This window comes from Acinonyx jubatus, chromosome B1 (genome assembly GCF_027475565.1).
Source record: "Acinonyx jubatus isolate Ajub_Pintada_27869175 chromosome B1, VMU_Ajub_asm_v1.0, whole genome shotgun sequence".
In the NCBI taxonomy this organism is placed as follows: Eukaryota; Metazoa; Chordata; class Mammalia; order Carnivora; family Felidae; genus Acinonyx; species Acinonyx jubatus.
In genome coordinates this window covers 94,966,454-94,985,468 of record NC_069382.1, presented here as the reverse complement: position 1 = coordinate 94,985,468, position 19,015 = coordinate 94,966,454, and positions in this window count along the sequence as shown.

Here is a 19,015-nt window from a genome sequence, read left to right as displayed (position 1 = left end):
GTAATGTACATAACAGATTGCAGACAGCAATGACTTCCCAATATGAAAACCAGGTAGTGGAATATAGAAATGGTCTAGCAGAGAAATGATGAGAATCCAACTAGGGTAATCAGGATGGGGATGAAGAGAAGGGGCCTGAAATCACAATCTTCCTCCCATGTATGCAGAAATTACTTTTCTCATTATAAAGCAGAAGCCTGAAAATATCTTAAGCTAGAATTAAATTAATATTATCAAGAATATCCCATACACAGTAAAGCAACTTTATAACTTCATTTTTATTTTTTAGTTCAGAATTTGATCATTGGATTAGTATTTTTCTGGAAAGAAAGAAAGAAAGAAAGAAAGAAAGAAAGAAAGAAAGAAAGAAAGAAAGAAAGAAAAAAGTGGTATTTGTGATGATGTTCATTGAGGTAGAATTTACCTGGCACCATAAATGGACAGACTTCATGTCAATCTTGTAAACATAATATGAAAATATAATCACAAAAGTGACAGAATTAAAATAATGATCAGATTTCTCATTATGAATGAGCCTCAAGAAATGAATTAGCAACATCTCCAAAAATGGCACTTAGTGATTTTACAGAGGGTCTGGAAGAGTTACAGAGAAAATAGCACTTTTTTATGTTTGGTTTCTGTTAACTGTGCTATTTTCCAAAAGGAATTCTCTTCCTTTTTTTTCTTCCTTCTTTTTCTTGGTTGTAATCTCTCAATATTTTGTAGCCCAGTAAACTTTAATTGCTTTATATTTAAACTACTTAAATTAGTTCCTTTATTTCTTTTTAGGTGAGATTCTTTTCTCTCTGCACCTATGCTTTTCTCAAACTACTCACAACTATGTGTGTGTGCGTGTGTGTGAACCTATGTATATGTACATATATATACATAAATATTACATACAATATGTTTTGCAATGCAGCTTCACTTATCACATAACATAGGTACATCACAAAAAACAAGGACTTCTTTTTCTATGAATCTTTACCTAGTAGCTTAGGAAAGGGGTCTTTGTAAACTTTATCACTTGCTATTGAGTTACAGAATCAATAGTAAGGTTGAGATTGCGGTAGCATTTCCTAACTTCAACAGCAAAAAACTGTCTCACACAGGAGATGAGAGTCTGATTAAACCTGCAAAAGTTTTCCTTCTAGAAGTGATGAACATTTTTAAAATTTAGATATCTGGTATTTTATGACTTGCTTGAGAATTACTTAAAATCTTACACCACATAGGTCTTTAAGAGTATTTGCCTCTTACCTAATGCCATCTGTTGTAGATCAACTTATTATATATAGCATCATCTCCAAAGAATTCTCTGCATTATTTATAAATATTATAATATGGGTTGTAATAAGTTATGAAAAAAATGCAAACACATCTGGAGGTCATTTAACAGAAATCAATAAATCCTTTATGAATTGAATTATTATTCAGATCTTAATCTGATTGGCTCACTAAACATTTCCATTGTTTCACTAAACATTGCCAGTTTGTCCAAACATGCCTCAAAAGTCGATCAAAAGACTCAGTGACTACATAAAACACTAATTAAGTTTTTCATAACACTATTCCTTAGAAAGCTATAATCCTCTCACATTGGTGAATCTTTATTTGGTCAACAGAAATGTAAGCATGGAAATTTTGGCAATAGAATTGCAAACATTTAAACAGGCAAAAGGAAATATATTTGTAGAGGGCAGTCCATATAAGAGAAACTACTCATTAAAGATTACTTTGTCCAGTTTTCTAAATCATTACTTCAAACCTTAACACCCCTTTGTCTATGCCAATATAAGTATCACAGAGCCCCAGAAAAGGAGTCCTTTGTACATTTTCAAACCACCAAAACCACAGTTTCACATATTTAGAATCCCAATGGACTTTCCCTTGCAAGATTCCCATTGATTTCAGCAGGACACACCCATTCCCCAGAATACAGTCAGCTTTTCTCATCTACTCTAATGAGAGAAAACATTCTATTAACAAAACAGATGGCAACCATTACAAATGTCTTATTAAATATTAAGTAGTGGGTGCTTTCTCTGAGCCAAGGAACAGTAATAGGCAATATCCATTATGTACACTGTACTGGCAAAGTCAGTCTTTTATAGACTCTCACCAGAATTTAGTGGTTTGACACTTCACCCTAAAAGACAGGAAGGTCACAGTTTCTGCCAGCCTACCTTGGACTAAGCACAGTATTAGATACATTATATGCATTATTACTTTACAAATAACTGAGGTTCTTATAGGTCACAATAAATTACCTACTATAGAACATTATTTTAAAGGGTCAGGCAGACTCCAAAGTCCAACCCTTCCCATTTTACTATACCCTGCACAACTAAATCTGAGGTATAAAACAAAAAAAATGTGAAAGCATTCTAAATTAACTCACATATCAGCCCAAGTGTTACAGAGATAACATGGCTTCTTCACTTTGAAGTTAATATGGTTTTTCTTCATCAGCCCCCACACTGTGTATAGTAGGCAGAAAAACTACTAATGTCAAGTCTGGTTTAAACCTTAGTGCAATCCAATAATTTTAACTGTCTCCACAGGTAGCATCTAGTGGTCCCTTTAGAGCATACTCTTCTAGTATAGAGCAGCACGACTCATGTTCTGGATGGCCAGGCAAGTGGCACCCCCTCTACCCTAGAAAGGAGTGCTCCAAATTTGTTCCTTGTTAATGATAAAGGGGGGAAACATGATTTTGAAAAACGCTTTCTCATTGATAACCTGGCTTGCAATACTATGGTCTTGGAGCAAATTTGAATTCAGGAGCTACATTTCTTCCATACCTTCTCTCCATCCCCGCCCCAAGTAAATGGATTTCTAAACCAGCCAGAGCTAAGTTTATGTATTCAGAAAAGCAAAAGAGAAAATCATATTAATAAATTTCAAAATAAGTTCGTTTTACAATTCATTTTATAATCATACAAGCATGGGTATATGCAGCTAGTCCAATAGGACCACAATTTTATAAAATTATTTTTAATTTGAAAACATAAACTTTTAATTATTAACACATAGCATATACTATATACACAGTGGATGATAAATTATTGCAGAACCCTTTTAAAAATTTTTTTTTGTTTATTTATTTTTGAGAGAGAGAGAGTGCAAGCAGGTGAATGGCAGAAAGAGAAGGAGACACAGAATCTGAAGCAGGTTCCAGGCTCTGAACTGTCAGCACAGAGGCCGACATGGGGCTCGAACTCACGAACATGAGATCATGACCTAAGCTGAAGTCGGATGCTTAACTGACTGAGCCACCCAAGCACCCCTGTTGCATAATCTTTTAAAATGGTTTGCCTACTCAATTTCCTTCGTTAAAATATTTAAGTATTAAATTAGGAATCAATTCACAAAATGAAGCAAATATATGTATATATATTCATAATAATTTCCCTTGCACTTCACTTCCCAAGGTAACAAGAGTAATGTTAACATCCTTGTCTGTATTTTTCCACACCTACACCCACACTCATACAAGTATATAGAGACATGCAGACATATGAAAAGGGATTTTTGTATCATTATATAAAAAATCTATATATATTACTCTGCAACTTGCTTTTTTCATTTAACATTCATTAAAATTTAATTCTCAAACTGGTTAAAACAAAACCCCACATAAATAGTATGGGAACATGTTTAAATTTCATTTGACTCACTAATGAGGGAGTCAGCAGAATAACAACATTGATTCCATTTCAATACAAGAAACTTGGACTTAAATGAACAGTGAAAAAGGAATGCTATAAATAAGACTGCTAGATTAAATATAAAATTGGTCATTGTCCTACGGGGAAATAAAATATAACCTTTGGGGTTATCTGCTTTACTCTGCAGAAAAAAATCATCATCACACCTTATTGGATTTCTACAAGTTAACCTTTAATTTTACCGAGTTGTGAAATGCCTGGGCCCTAATCAACTGTAAACACTAAGTCAAGTCAAATCTCTCTTCCTCAAGAAAGAGCTAGATGACCCTCAGACTGGCTTGTTAGAAAATGCTATAGCAAGATATTAAGAGCATGCAATCATCTTTGTTTTTTTTTTAACTTACTTCCAAGTTTTGGAAAATTTTCCTAAACATAACAGATCATGGATGTCCCTTTGGATTAATAGATATGTTACTTCCAATTCATTTTTTAATAACTGTATAATCAATCTGTAGTATAAATGCTCTACAAACAATCCAACAATCTCCCTACTGATAAAAATACAGGTTTTTTGTTTGTTTGGTTGGTTGGTTGGTTGTTTTCAGGGATAGAATTTAGTGATTCGTCCCTTACATGTACTACCCAGTGCTCATCCCAACAATTGCCCTTCTTAATGCCCATCACTCATTTAGCCCAATCCCCTCCCACCCCCCCACCAGCAACCCTCAGTTTGTTCTCTATAGTTAAGAGTCTCCTAAGGTTTGCCTCCCCCTCTGTTTTTAACTTATTTTATATTTTTCCTTCCGTTCCCCTAGTGCATCATTTTGTTTCTTAAATTCCACATATGAGTGAAATCATATGGTATTTGTCTTTCTCTGACTGACTTTTTTTGCTTAGCGTAATACACTCTAGTTCCAGCCACGATGTTGCAAATGGCAAGATTTAATTCTTTTTGATGGCTGAGTAATATTCCATTATAGATAGATAGATAGATAGATAGATAGATAGATAGATAGATAGATATAGAGGTATAGATACCACATCTCTTTATCCATTCATCAGCCAATGAACATTTGGAGTCTTTCCATAATTTGGCTATTGTTTTTAGTGCTGCTATAAATATTGGGGTGCATGTGCTCCTTTGAATCAGTATACTTCGGATAAGTACCTGGTAGTGCAGTTGATGGGTCATAGAGAAGTTCTATTTTAAACTCTTCGAGGAACCTCCATACTGTTTTCCAGAGTGGATGCACCAGTTTGCATTCCCACCAGCAGTGAAAGAAGGTTCTCCTTTCTCTGCATCTTTGCCAACATCTGTTGTTTCCTGATTATTCATTTTAGCCACTGTGACAGATGTGAGGTGGTATCCCATTGTGGTTTTGATTTGTATTTCCCTAATGATGAGTGATGTTGGGCATCTTTTTGTGTGTCTATTAGCCATCTGCATGTCTTCTTTGGAAAAGAATCTGTTCATGTCTTTTGCCTATTTCTTCACTGGATTATTTGGTTTTTTTGTGTGTTTGATAAGTTCTTTATAGTTTGATAAGTTCTTTATAGATTTTGGATACTAACCCTATATCAGATATGTCATTTACAAATATCTTCTCCCATTCCATAGGTTGCCTTTTAGTTTTTTTATTATTTTCTTAGCTGTGCAGAAGCTTTTTATCTCAATGAAGTTCCAATAGTTCATTTTTGCTTTTGTTTCCCTAGCTTCCAGAGATGTGTCTAGTAAGAAGTTGCTGCAGTTGAGGTCAAAGAGGTAGTTGCTTGTGTTCTCCTCTAGGATTTTGGTGGTTTCCTGTCTCACATGTATTTTTTTTCTAACCCCCTCCCACCACACCCATCTCACATTTAGGTCTTTCATCCATTTTGAATTTATTTTTGTGGATGGTGTAAGAAAGTGGTCCACTTTTCCCAAAACGATTTGCTAAAGATTGTTAAAAATTGTATTTTCCATTGGATATTCTTTCCTGCTGTATTAAACATTAGTTGACCATATAGTTGTGGGTCCATTTCTTAGTTTTGTTGATTGTTTCCTTCACTGTGCAGAAGCTTTATATCTTGATGAGGTCTCAATAGTTCATTTTGCTTTTGTTTCCCTTGCCTCCAGAGGCATATCTAGTAAGAAGTTGCTGCAGCTGAGGTTAAAGAGGTTGTTGCCTGTTTCCTACTCTCGGATTTTGATGGCTTCTGTCTTACATTTAGGTATTTCATCAATTTTGAGTTTATTTTTGTGTATGGTATAAGAAAGTGGTCCAGGTTCATTCTTCTACATGTTGCTGTCCAGTTTTCCAACACAATTTGCTGGAGAGACTCTTTTTTCCATTGGATATTCTTTCCTGCTTTGTTGAAGATTAGTTGGCCATACACCTGTGGGTCAGTTTCTGGGTTATTTATTCTGTTCCATTGATCTTTGTTTTTGTGCTAGTACCATACTGTCCTGACGATTATAGCTTTGTAATACAGCTTGAAGTCTGGAATTGTGATGCCTCCACTTTGCTTTTCTTTTTCAAGATTGCTTCAGCTATTCAGGTAATCTTTTCTGGTTCCATACAAATTTTAGAATTGTTTTTTAGCTCTGTGAAAAATGTTCATGTTATTTTGGTAGGCATTGTACTGAATGTGTAGATTGCTTTGGGTAGTGTAGACATTTTAACAATATTTGTTCTTGCATCCATGAACATGGAATGTTTTTCCATTTCTTTGTTGTCTTCTTCAATTTCTATCGTAAGTGTTCTATAGTTTTCATAGTACATATCTTTTACCTGTTTGGTTAAGTTTATTCCTAGGTGTCTTATGGTTTTGGTGCAACAGGTTTTTTCCCAACATTTTGACCATGGCAAATAATGCTACTTTAGTATCTTTGTATATATGTTCTTTGATACTGATGCTTCTATTGCTAAAATAGAGTTCCAAAAGCAAAGGCATCAAGATCAAAGAAAATACATATTTTAATTTAACACCTATTGTCATACTCTTTTATGAGTGTTGACAGTTTTGGATGTAGTCTTGTGTATATTTTTCTCCCAGTTAAGTCAAAATAATCCTAACAAGATTGAAAATGCTAATACCTACCAGGTGTGCCATCCCATGAAAAGATAACAAGTTTCATGCCATCAAACATAATGACAATGACTACTCAAACTCTGAATCAATAATAATAATAATAATGTATACATTTATATTGATTCAAAATAAAATGTTAACTTGTTGATACTAAATCATTGCATTTGGTACTATTTGGCACTATTGATTTATTGATTAAATTTCCCTTTTACTAGTATATAATAACTAGTTTGTTTCTTGTCTAGTTCAAGAAGTTGCTGAAGTAATCAGGTTATGCTATTCTTGTTTCCAAAACACTCAGATCCATGAACTTCCAATAGCAGGAATAATACCGTATTTTTAATTGAGTTTTAAAGTTAATATCAAGTATTTGTTAATATAGGAAATGTATAAACAACTTGCATATCCCTCAATATGATCAAATATGTTATAAACTGATGAAATATATTATGCTACCTCCATATTCCATAATACTATGCAGTCTTTCCTTCAACCATAACTTCTTGTTTCTGCCTTTGTGCCAGGACTGTATCAGACACTGAGAATATAAAAGTACTCCAAAAAAAACCCCACAATTATAGTTTGGAGGATACCAGTAAACACACTAATAAATTTATAATTACAAACAAACTAATAGTCTGAAAGAAATACAGTTGTGTAAAGGTCTATAACACAACAGGATTCATCTAGACTTGCCCTGATCTGGGATCAGTTAGCAAAAGGGAAAAAAGAATTTTTCAGAGGGACCAGCATGTGCAAAGAATCTGGAGAATGTAAATGTGATAAAATATATTATGCTTCATTCTGCCTTGGCCTGAGAGATCCTTTTCTTACACCCAGCAAAGAATGAAAGAAGGATGAAACTCCAAGCTGGTATGGAGAACTGTATCTGGGTGCTTCACATTTCCTACTGTGTACCCAAGCTGTATCAGTGCAGCCTTGAGTCTTCTTCTTTAATGGCCTGTGTCAATTGTTAAATAATTGTCTCAAAAAAAAATAATTGTCTTGACTCCAAAACTACTCTTCTATGCTCTGATTTGTGATGCTAGGACTGGCACTCTGCAAACCACACATCAGCTTTGCCAGCTAACTCCCTGTTTAGGCTTTTCCAATGGTGGTGGGTGGGGGAAGTTAGGGGAGGCTGAAAAGGTGAAGGAGGGAAAAGAGACATGGTCCTTCCTTATTGCTTCCTATAGGCTTCCCATCTTCTTGCTGTTCCCAACTCCACCTCTTCATCCCAGGAGCAGCAGCTCCTTCCCATTAACAGGCTTTGACTACAGTTGTGACTTTTCCAGTATATTCAGAACCAGCCTCAAGCATCCCTCAAAGGCTCCAGGACCAACCAAGCAATAGACCCTCCACAGAGGTCTGAGTTTCAACTCTGCAGGGCTCATGCAAGTTTCTAAGTTTTAATAATTCTAATATTTTTTAGTGTTTATTTATTTATTTTAATGTTTATTTCTGACAGAGAGAGAACATGAGCAGGGGGGGAGGCAGAGAGAGAGACACACACAGAATCCAAAGTAGGCTCCAGGTTCTGAGCTGTCAGCACAGAGCCTGACACAGGTTGGACACCCAACCGACTGAGCCACCCAGGTGCCCCTAATGTTTATTTATTTTTGAAAGAGAGAGAGAGAGAGAGCACAAGCAGGGAAGAGGCAGAGAGAGAGAGGGGGAGGCACAAATCTGAAGCAGGCTCCAGGCTCTGAGCTGTCAGCACAGAGCTTGATGTGGAGCTCGAACCCACAAACCTTGAGATCATGACCTGAGCTGAAGTCGGTCGCTTAACTTGCAACTGAGCTACCCAGGCACCGCTAATAATTCTAATCTTTAATAATTCCAATCCCTTGGTTCCATATTGTACTAAACGCCCCTGAATTGTACACTTCAATATGACTACTTTTATGTTATGACAATTTCACTTTAATAAAAACAAACAAACAAACAAACAAATAGCTGGTGTGGTTTCCACCTCCACACTGGGCCCTGACTGATAAGTGGGCCTTCATTACACAAATAGCAGCCTTTGAGTTTGCTTTTACTGTCTAAGCCACGTAGTCTCTCATCAGCCCATGTTCTTGTCTATTTCTCTAGTTCCTGCTGTTCAGGAGATGACTGACTGTCAGAGGAAAGCATTGTCTTGACCTGTGCTGTCCAGTACAGTAGTCACCAGCCACATATGGCTATTTAAATTTAAATTTAATTAAATAATTCTGTTCCACTTACACTTTTCAAGTGGTCATTACCCTCACTGACTAGTGGCTACAGTAGTGCACAGAATATTTCCATCATCGCAAGAAAGTTCTACTGAATGGTTGTTGGTCCACACCTCTTCAAAGTTCTTTCCAAAGTATTTTGTGGCTGTTCATCAGCTGGTAGTTAACAGCCTCCCTTGGAGCCTAAATGAGAAAAATCAGGAAAGAGGAGGTTGGGTCAAGAACATGTGTCTTTGCAGCTTTCAACACCTCATTCTGCCTTTTCTTCAACCCATCAGCTCCATTCTTATTCGCCACTCTCCCTACATACACATCAGCAATTACTATATGTGTAAGTCTACATTTATTTTGATTACATACTAGTTTGACTGTGAAATTATAAACTTCTCCAGACCAGTGTTTGGGTTTTTTTCATATACCCTCCCCACATTCATGGTATATTCCTTGAACACTCTTATTGAACATCGGAAGAGGCTAGCTCTGGTTTCAGGGGATTAATTCCAAACTGAAAAAGTGAAACCTCTGCCAGCACAGTGGTGACAACCTGCCTAAATAAACAGAAGTGATTTGAAATGCTCTACTCCTATGATTTCTTCTGGTTTTGATATTTTTTCTTAATGAGCATACCACTTCAAAAACATTCCTAGTGTGGTTCACCCCAGATAACTCTAGTAGGAGATGGTAGCTTTCCTTTGTGAAAATCAGCCCAGCCCTAAATCCTTTTTGTTCTTGGGTCACAGATCAGATCCAAGATCAACCCTGAATGATACAAGACAGAGAGATATGCTGAATGCAATGCCCTTCCTTCAAGATTTTTCCCTGACCGTGCTTCCTACTCTTAAAAGATACACTGAGGCGTATTAAAACTTTTAAGGGTTGAACAAAAATTTGTTCGAATAAGGCAGTACCAAAGCAGAAGTGGTTAGGAGCACTCCACAGACAGGAGTTCAGGGAAAGACTTTCATAGAGAAAAGGCAGAAGCAAAGTAAGGAAATTATTCACTGGCTATAGTTTAAAGCCTAGTTGGCTCTTTGTGATTGGTTCTTCTTCTGTTTCAGTTGCATAACCTTGAGTATTTACAGTCTTAGATTTTGGTTTGCTTACATAGGCCAACATGGCATTAGGGCCACCTCAGTCCAATGGCCTCATTGTTTAATTAATTTACAATGTTTTGTTGTGTGGCTTTCAGGGAAGGCCCCTGAATGTCTGAATGCAAGGTTCCAATCATAAGTTTAACTGATCAGTAGTAGTCTTGAGTGACTTTTTGTAAGCTTTCATCAGGTTTTGAAATATTAGTCTGTAGGTTATGACAACTTTCTCAATATTTATGAAACCTGAATATGGGTTTGAGGAAAAATTTGTGCTTTGTGTAGTTTACAGACTATGTTTGCAGGCATAAATCTGTGTTGGGTTGGTAAGGAGTATTTTTTTCCTACTTTACTACACATATGATATTATCATTCTACATTGAAAGTGGGAATGATCAACATTCATGAATGCTTTGGCAAGTAGCTCAACCTTACTAACTAAAGGAATAATAAAAGAAAATATTAAAAAAATAAAGTGGATAGGGGCACCTGGATGGCTCAGTCGGCTGAGCGTCTAACTTTGGCTCAAGTCATGATCTCATGGTCTATGAGTTCGAGCCCCATGTCAGGCTCTGTGTGATAGCTCAGAGCCTGGAGCCTGCTTCGGATTCTGTGTCTCTCTCTCTGTCCCTCCCCTGCTCATGTGAGCGCGCGCGCGCGCGCGCGCGCTCTCTCTCTCTGTCAAAAATAAATAAACATTAAAATTTTTTTTTTAAATTAAGTGGATAAATAACAGAGTCCAATTGATATGAGGCCTTGAATATTCCATAAAGATATCCATGTGGTTATGTGAGCCAATTATCATTGGCACTGTCACATTCCCATCTCTTACTTCTACTTCCTCTACTACTTTCTCTCTTCACACTTACAGAAACGACTTCCCTCTCTCTCCAAGTTATATTTGGCCAGTTTTCAGAGTGGTTGACACATACAGAAACCCACTTTAAAATCGTGAGCAGATGAATATAGAATGGTAGAAGCCATCGGTGCCTTTCCCATATCGCCTGGGACAGGGCTTTATCAGTCCTGTGCCCTTGGCCTGACCTCCAACTGATAACATCTGCATCTCTTTGCCTGCGGGCCTTCTCACACAACAGAAAGGAAGTATCAGGGAATTAACACCTCCCAGGAGAAGTCTTTACCCAATGATGGATGACAGTTGGTAAAAAATACCCAGTTCTCTTGCCCCTTGGGTGAGATCACTGTGAAATGTATGTTCAACATTGGCTCCCAGCATTTTCCAGTGGGATGAAGCCCTAGTTTTCCAGGGTGGTAACTTGCCTTTATTGGCTGCCTTCTCTTCTATTTCACATCCTCACTGACTTACTGATGTTTACTGGGATCATCTCCCAAATAAACTACTTGCACTCAGATCTTTGTTTCAAGAGCTGCCACTTGAAGACATATGGTAATGATAATAGTTATCATTTGTTCAGCATATGTCATATGAGAGACACTGTTTTAAGAGCTTTATATGTATTCCTTGGATAAGGTAAATACTATCATTATTAGGCCCAGTATACAGATGGGGGAGCTATAGCACAGTAAGATTAAATACTTATCATTTGAACCTAGCCAGCATTGTTCCAGAGCCTGTTCACCTATACTATGCTATGTTGCTCACTGACTCAAATAGGCCTTTGAGAAATAAATAAAAGTGAGAAAGGAATAAAATAAAAAAGAATTAATTCATAAATTTTAAGTGCCTGGCAAAGAAAGAACTAGCAGACTTGGGTACTTATTAAATAAGAAGTCAAGAGAGGGGAGCAAATATGAATGCAATGATGAAAGGAGGTATGCCCCCTAAATAAAAATTACATTGACTCTAGAAGATTAAAGATGGTGGCAAATGTTTTGCTACTCCTCCTATTGAGAGGTGGAGGTTAATTTCTCTCCTTCTTGAATCTGGACTGGAATCAGTGAATTGCTTGAACAGTGGAATGCACAGGAAGTAATATTCTGACCTCCAAAGTTAGATGCAAGAAGCCTTGCAGCTCTGCGTGGGTCTTTTAGGAAACTCTTCTCTGGGAACCCTGTACTACTATGTGAGAAGTCTGACTAGCCAGAGGCTGCCATGCTGGAGAGGCCACAAGTAGGAGGTCCAGCTGATACTGTCAGCTGAGCACAACTTTTCAGCCATCCCTGAGAAGGCCCCAAACATCCGGGACACTCCAAACCTATAGTGTACCAATCTGTCTGAAATGCAGGCAATAAATGGATTCGTTATATGCACAGAATTTTAAAAGAATAATAAAACAAACAAAATGCTGGTCTGCTTTTTATTATCACCATGAACTAGCAATTCTTATCAATGTCAGTGATAAACTATTACTACCTAAAGACATCTTCTATTGCCCTAATTTATAAATAATTGCTATGGTTACTGTTTAGTTTTAATAATATGCATGTAAACTTCAAATTAGCATATTTGTGTTACTTATCCTTCAACAAACACTATATTCTACATGGAAGTCAATGTGGAGAATTCCCAGTTATACAGTCAACCCCCAACACATCCAATCTCAGCAAAAGCATGATCATTTCAAGCTCTCGAAAAAGGAAAAAATCTCCCAGATTTTCACCTATGTAGGGAAAGACCCAGTTCTTCCCTACCAGGTGTTTCTTGTGTGTCTCCATTAATACTCACACAGAACACTTCACTTCTGACACTTCTGGTCACCAAATGTGTGGAGGTTTTTCCCCCAAACAAGCAATTCTCTCTGACACCAGCTGAGTGTCCTACAATGCAACTCATTATCTGACTCTAACTACCAGGAGAGAGCATCAGACCCCACAAGTTAAGGGCTCAGACCCACAAGACTGCCCTCCACATGCACATGCTTCAGACACTAGTCACAAGTCCAGGTCATTCCCTGTGCTTCTAACCAATAAGTTACAAGTTGGAGGTACCAATGACCTCCTCCTTGAGTTCAATTAATTTGTTAGAGCAGCTTACAGAACTCAGGGAAAACACGTTTATTAAAGGATATGATAAAGGATATAGGTAAATAGCCACGTGAAGACATACATGAGGCAAGATCTGAGAGGGTCCCAACTTCAGGAGCTTCTGTCCCTGTGGAGTTGGGGTGTATCATCCTCCTGGTGTAGATGTATTTCCAGCCTGGAAGCTCTCCAAACCCCTACTACTGGGATTTTATGAAGGCCTCCTCACCTAGGCACAATCAATGATTAAGTTCATTTTTAGCTCCTCTCCCCTCTCTGGAGGATGGGGGATGAGGCTGAAAGTTCCAAGCTTCTGTTCATGGCTTGGTCCTTATGGTCACCAGTCCCCATCCAAAAGCCTTCCAGGAGTGCACACAGAATGACCTCAATAGAACAAATGATGTGTCTAGTGCTCATATCACTTAGGATAAGTGTCTACAAGAGTTTTAGGAGCCCTGTGCCAGGAAGTGGGGCAGATATAGATGGATATAGATATAGATATAGATATAGATATAGATATAGATATAGATTATAATTTCACACTCTCTATGTGGATATTGTGTGTTCTCCAGTCTCTGGAGGACTACATATTCCTGCATTTAGAGGATAGACTCCAATAAACAATGATAGAACAGTAGTTGCAAAGACAAAGAAACAAAAGTTCAATTTAATCATTCTATCTGAACACTTGGAGGTTTCTTTGTATTTTAAAAATCTAAAACACTTGGCACAAAAACAGACACATAGACCAATGGAATAGAATAGAAACCCCAGAACTAGACCCACAAACGTATGGCCAACTCATCTTTGACAAAGCAGGAAAGAACATCCAATGGAAAAAAGACAGTCTCTTTAACAAATGGTGCTGGGAGAACTAGACAGCAACATGCAGAAGGTTGAAACTAGACCACTTTCTCACACCATTCACAAAAATAAACTCAAAATGGATAAAGGACCTGAATGTGAGACAGGAAACCATCAAAACCTTAGAGGAGAAAGCAGGAAAAGACCTCTCTGACCTCAGCCGTAGCAATCTCTTACTCGACACATCCCCAAAGGCAAGGGAATTAAAAGCAAAAGTGAATTACTGGGGCCTTATGAAGATAAAAAGCTTCTGCACAGCAAAGGAAACAACCGACAAAACTAAAAGGCAACCAACGGAATGGGAAAAGATATTTGCAAATGACATATCAGACAAAGGGCTAGTATCCAAAATCTATAAAGAGCTCACCAAACTCCACATCCGAAAAACAAATAACCCAGTGAAGAAATGGGCAGAAAACATGAATAGACACTTCCCTAAAGTAGACATCCGGATGGCCAACAGGCACATGAAAAGATGTTCAACGTCGCTCCTTATCAGGGAAATACAAATCAAAACCACACTCAGATATCACCTCACGCCAGTCAGAGTGGCCAAAATGAACAAATCAGGAGACTATAGATGCTGCAGAGGATATGGAGAAACAGGAACCCTCTTGCACTGTTGGTGGGAATGCAAATTGGTGCAGCCGCTCTGGAAAGCAGTGTGGAGGTTCCTCAGAAATTAAAAATAGAGCTACCCTATGACCCAGCAATAGCACTGCTAGGAATTTATCCAAGGGATACAGGAGTACTGATGCATAGGGGCACTTGTACCCCAATGTTTGTAGCAGTACTCTCAACAATAGCCAAATTATGGAAAGAGCCTAAATGTCCATCAACCGATGAATGGATAAAGAAATTGTGGTTTATATACACAATGGAATACTACGTGGCAATGAGAAAGAATGAAATATGGCCTTTTGTAGCAACGTGGATGGAACTGGAGAGTGTGATGCTAAGTGAAATAAGCCATACAGAGAAAGACAGATACCATATGGTTTCACTCTTATGTGGATCCTGAGAAACTTAACAGAAACCCATGGGGGAAGGGAAGGGAAAAAAAAAAAAAAAAAAAAGAGGTTAGAGTGGGAGAGAGCCAAAACATAAGAGACTGTTGAAAACTGAAAACTGAGAACAAACTGAGGGTTGATGGGGGGTGGGAGGGAGGGGAGGGTGGGTGAAGGGTATTGAGGAGGGCACCTTTTGGGATGAGCACTGGGTGTTGTATGGAAACCATTTTGACAATAAATTTCATATATTAAAAAAAAGATATTATGAGCAAAAATAAATAAATAAAATAAAATTACCTTAATTATTCTCAAAAAAATAAAATAAAATAATAAAAATCTAAAACACTGAAACAAAGTGCAAATTGCAAAGTGTAATATTAACGATTGGTAAGTGAAAATTCATACATGAAAACTGGCTCAATTTAAATAATATTTCTACAAATTAAAGTTTGTTCTTCTATTTTAATTTTAATTGTTTTAAACTTAAAAAACAAATAAAGAAAATACAATATTATATATATCAATAGTACAATTTAGTAGTTGCCCAAACTGTACCAGTTGCAGACTTTTCAACTGTTATAAAATTCATTTATTAGTGGTTGAACAATTATTTACTTAACATATTATTATATCACACTGTAACCAAAAGTTCAAACTATGTAGATTAGACAGAAAAACTACTGAATAAATAGTTGTGCATTTCCCTTTTTTATTGTACTGTATGTAGTATCTTTTTTTTTTTAACTGGTATGATTATTTATACAAAATTCAATGAAAATTTGTTTTCACTATCTCCATTTCTTTTGTGGGCATTGTTAGTTTCATTTCATGTTGTTACTGAGAATAGAATGTTCTAAACAATTATCTGTTCTGTGCACCAGGTACACAGATACACAAGACCAGTTCATCAGGCAGCTGAATAACAAGTGACCAACATAAACACCACATAGAATCACCTAGCCAAGCCCTGCCTGAATCTCAGATTCATGAAATATAACACAATAATCATTGTTTCAAGCTGCCATACTCTAGGATGGCTTAAGACAATGGCAAAAGATAACTGAAACATTTCCAAAGCTGGAAAACTAGAATATTTATAAGATTCTTCACTTTCTAAAATAGTTTAACATGAATTTGAGTTTTTTCATGCAAGGCTTGATTTATTTTTTGTTATTTATAATTCTAATAATCAGTAGTTCTCAACTCATAAAGTTCCCTGGCTGATTCTGATAAACTCACATCCCAAACCACTACATTTCAACATCTTTGAGAAGAAAAGCACTAATTAATGATAACTGGAAATATATCATAATCTGAGGGTTTCAGGGAGTCTGGATTTAATTACTTTAACAATATTTGTTGACCTATTATGTGCCAGGCACTCTTGTAGGCACTAAGACATAACAGTGAGCAAGACAAGGTCCCTGCCTTCACAGAACTTATAGCCCGGTAAATTATGATAATGAGTTTACTTTCAGATATGTTTTATTTCAGAGACCACTGGAATAGTCAACTGGCAGTATACAGTAGACACCTAGAAACAAAAGTAAGTGCTAGCAGACAGAACTGAAAACTCAGATTTTAAAATGATTAGAATTTGGCATGTGTTTTACTCAGTGATAAAGACTAAATGAAAATTTTAATTATATGGCTCCTCATTAACTGGAAGGCCAACATAAGCATCAGGCATACCTGGATCTGGATGCTCAAAGAAGACCACAAGGGTAGCTGCTCTTTTCTATTCCTTCAAGCTGCTTTTTCTTGTGTTAACTTCATTCTTGGGTAAGCCTTCCCCTCTCCTTGTGGCAGTACTGATGGCTATAGACAAGTCCCGGTTCATGTCATTCAGAGTCCATGCACAGTGCTTGGCACAGAGTATGCAGTCAATAAGTCTTTGGTAAATGAATTTCATTTTATAATCCCAGATTTTAAAAAGTGGCCCTCCCTCCCCCAGCATCCATATAAAAATCCCAAATGGACTCTGATTAGTCCTGCTTTCACAATGTGTCCATACCTAGACAAATAACCATGTTCAAGAAAGACAAATTTTCTAATCTGGCTCAGGTGCCAACCATGAAAGTCCCACTTGTAATCCTTTGGCATGAGAAAGGGACAATTCTTAAAAAGAAAAGATACCTAACAGGCAAAGTGATGACAGGTATTTTCCCACAAGTGTGAAAAAGAGAAAAACAGAGTGGCTACAAAAAAAGTTAAAACAATATTCACAATAAAAGGCTAATAAAAGAAAAGTCAAAAAGTAGGGACTAAATCAGGAGTATGTAATACTCTAGGAAGTAAGGGATAGAGATGGTTTCAAATAGCACAGAGAACTCAACAAAACCTAATCCAGCACATGAAGGAGGAAATCAACCAAGAATGAATCCCCAAATACCATGATTTACTAGAGATTTTAGAAATGTGTAATGAATGTCTACTATGTGCCAAGTCTGTGCTAAGGACTGGAAATATATTGGTATCTTCATGCAGTTTATAGTCTCTTTTGGAATATACAGAAGCAAACTGGCAAACGCAGAGCAAGAGCTTTGTCTATAGAAAGCACTTGTGGCAAGAAGCATAAAACCATTCCCACAGTGGCTACAGTGTATTCTTTCAGGTATTTACCCTTAAGTCTTTGTTGCACATTAATCAATCAGTAAATAGGGGAGCTTGGGTCGCTCAGTTGGTTAGGCATACGACTTCGGCTTAGGTCATGACCTCACCGTTCATGAGTTCAAGCCCTGCATCGGGCTCTGTGCTGACAGCTCAGAGCCTGGAGATCTCTTTGGATTCTGTGTCTCCCTCTCTCTCACCCCCTCTCTCTCCCCCTCCCCTAATCACACTGTGTCTTTCTCTCAAAAATAAATAAAATTTTTTAAAAATCAGTAAATAAATAAACAAGAGCAGATGAAAATAGAAATTTCAAAAATAAGTGTTACATTATACTTCTACTAGTGTAAAACTGTCCTTAATGCTACAGATGACCAAATGCCACAAACATAGAAAGTGGCTTGCAAACTGTTTTTATCAATTCCATGGTCCAAAGGATATATGTAGAGTCCATTTTATCCCAAAATGTAATAGAGTTGTCCTAAAAATGTTCTATAATATTTTAATTCTAATCAGTGTGAGGTTCTTTGAGTATTAGAATTCACTTAGCATGGTTCATAAGTTACGTGTAAGATATCAAAGACCCAGGGGCACCTGGGTGGCTCAGTTGGTTAGGCGTCTGACTTTGGCTCAGGTCATGATCTCAAAGTTTGTGAGTTTGGGCCCTGCAACAGGTGGGCTCTGTGCTGACAGCTCAGAGCCTGCTTCAGAGCCTGCTTGAGATTCTGTATCACCCTCTTTCTTTCTCTCTGTCTCTCAAAAGGTAAACTTAAAAAAATTTTTTTAATTAAAAAACATTTTAAGATATCAAAGACCTAAATAAATGGAGACATAGACTGTGTCCATGGATTAGAAGAATCAACAGAGTAAAAATATCAACTCTCCCCAAGTTGATCTATAGATATAATGCAAATTCTATCAAAATCCCAGCAAGCATTTTTATACACATAAACAAACTTATTCTAAAATTTCTATAGAAAGGCTCAGAGCACAGACTAGCTAAAACAATTTTGAAAAAAAAATAATAAAGTCAAAAAAATCACTGTACTCAATATTAAAATTTTCTATGTAGCTATGGTCACTGTGGTATTGGTAGAGACAAAGATACATAAATCAATAGAATAGTGTAGAAAACCCAGAAATAGACCCACACAAACACACATAGCTGGTTTTTGACAAAGGTGCAAAGTTAACTCAGTAGAGAAAGGATAGCCTTTTAAAGAAACAGTGCTGAAGCAATTGAACATCCACAGGCAAAAGAGCAAAGTTAGACCTAATCTAACCCCTTATACAAAAATTAACTCAAAACGGATCATATACTTACATGTAAAACCTAAAATTACAAGATTAGAAAATAAAAACATAGGAGAAAATCTTTGTGATCTAGGGTGAGGAAGAATTTTTAGACTTGACACCAAAAATCACAATCCATGAGAAGATAAATGGATAAATTTGTCTTCATCAAACCTGAAAACTTTTAATCTGCGAAAGACTGTGTGAAAAAGATGCAAAGACAAGCTACAAGCTGGGAGGAAATATTTGTAAAC